This window comes from Callospermophilus lateralis, chromosome 2, assembly GCF_048772815.1.
Source record: "Callospermophilus lateralis isolate mCalLat2 chromosome 2, mCalLat2.hap1, whole genome shotgun sequence".
Lineage (NCBI taxonomy): Eukaryota > Metazoa > Chordata > Mammalia > Rodentia > Sciuridae > Callospermophilus > Callospermophilus lateralis.
In genome coordinates this window covers 168,946,972-168,949,134 of record NC_135306.1, presented here as the reverse complement: position 1 = coordinate 168,949,134, position 2,163 = coordinate 168,946,972, and positions in this window count along the sequence as shown.

Genomic DNA, 2,163 nt, shown 5'->3' with positions numbered 1-2,163 from the left:
CCCATCAGTGACAGTGCCAGAGAAATGGATGGGAGCTTCATCTGTGGAACAAGACTCACCCCTGAGCCGTCTGCAGCCAACCATCCTCTTAAGCCCAGGGCACACACTGGAACTGGTGTTTTAGTTAGCTATTTGGCCACTATGAGTAAAAGATCCAACCAGAACAACTGTAGAGGAGGAAAAGTTTATTTGATGGTTCACAGTTTCAGAGCAAAACATCATGGTGGATGAGTGTAGCAGAGGGAAGCAGTTTACATGATAATCAAAGGGCAGACAGAAAGGTCTCCATTTGCCAAATACAAATATATACCCCAAAGCCACACCCCCAATGCCACATTGCTTCCAGCCACACCCATCTGCCTTTAATCACCACACAATTAATCCCATCAAGTGATTAGTTCACTGATTGGGTTAAGCTTCTCATAACCCGATCATTTCTCCTCTAAAACTTGTATTGTCTCACATGGGAGTTTTCGGGGGATACCTCATATCCAAACCACAACACTGGCAAGTCCCTGTTTGAAGCATGGCACTACCCTGTCGATTTGGTTGTGCTACAGGCCCAATCATGTACCTAGTAAGCACAAAGTTCATCTCTCACTATGACAAAGACAATATATGACACAAGTGTTCACCCCTGTCCTGCTCCACAATGTTATACCTGGATGTAGTCAGTATTTTGGTGGCAAGGACAATCCTCTCCCACCTCCCAGTCCTCCCAAATATTTCCTCCACACCTTCTTGTCACTCTGTTTGAGCAACAGCTGTCAACTCACTCTGAACCCTTGCTCCACTACGTGTTCTCAGTAGTAGTTGGGCTCTTTCACCACCTCTCCACCTCCCTGGCTGCAACTCTTACAACATCAGAGTCGGCACATCTGCAACAACATCTGAATCAGAAGTTGGGAGGAGCCCTGAGCACGTAAATGAACTGAAGGTGGCAGTCTGGTCTACATGTCTGGGAGAGCTCAGAGACCTTGAAGAAAAAACGTAGCCACAAGTCTTCTGCGTGGGTGGTATTATAAGAGAGAAGCCAGAAACAACACCAAACAAAAATATTTTTTTGTATTTTGCTAGCTCCACACAAAAATAACTTCATAAGTAATGTAAGCACTGCTAGGTCACCGGGGGACCAATTATAAATCTCTATGTCTCTATTAACACAAAAGTGAAGGAAAATGTTTTACCTCAAAATGTCATCCAAAGGAAGTCATTTATTAATTTCAAGATTTTCCTTTCCTCTCCTCTGATATTCCAGTCATCATTTTCCCAGTAATTAAGCAAAGTCAAAACTTTCCTTAGAACTGAAAAGTGTATCAAGACTCAGAGGGCTCCTTACCCACAGCAGAAAGTCATATGGAAACATTCCTGTATATTATAACCTGGTTTCTTGAGACAAGGATGGAATTTCTTGCCCTTGAGATTTGGAGGATTAACAGAAAATGGATATGATTTCAATACCTGGGAGATGCAAAAATCTATGCCAGTTACAATTAGTGGAAAGTAGGAGATAGTCTTAGAAGGCCCCAAGAGCAGAAATTAAGGATATTTTTCCAGCATGAAATGGGAGTAGTCTCCAGGAAGTGTCAATGTGCTTTATCCAGAAAAGCAGAAGCTGTTAAGATGAGAATCATTCTGTAGATATAAAGAGGAGTGAGAGCTGAGGTGAGGTGATAGATGTGCTGATCAGCTTGATGGTGTAATCATTCCACAGTGTATGTATATTAACATCACCACATTGTGCACCTTTTTAACACCAAAAACCATTTTTATTTGGCCATTATCCCTCAGTAAAGCTGGAAAAAGAAAAAAAAAAAACATGCTTTAGAAGCATTAGTATTTTAAACACAATGCCTGGAAGCTCCGATCTGCAGTGTCTGTAGCAGCTTGGCCTTCAGGAGGGAGCAATCTAGCTGCAGAGAGGCAGGCAAGGCCCTTTAACCCACTGACCTCTCTTAACCTACTTGTTAGCCTGGCTACAGACAGGCCCAAAGGGTCTCTGACCAATGCCTCTGGGGTGGGGTGTCAAAGGTCAGAGGCACATTCCCTCATCATCATTATTCTCAATTATTCTTCATTCAAAGCCACTTTCTCCTTCATTTTGAGGAAGGGCCCCTAAAGTGTTTTTCAAGACTCTGAAGGGTGATGACCCAGCCAACCCTG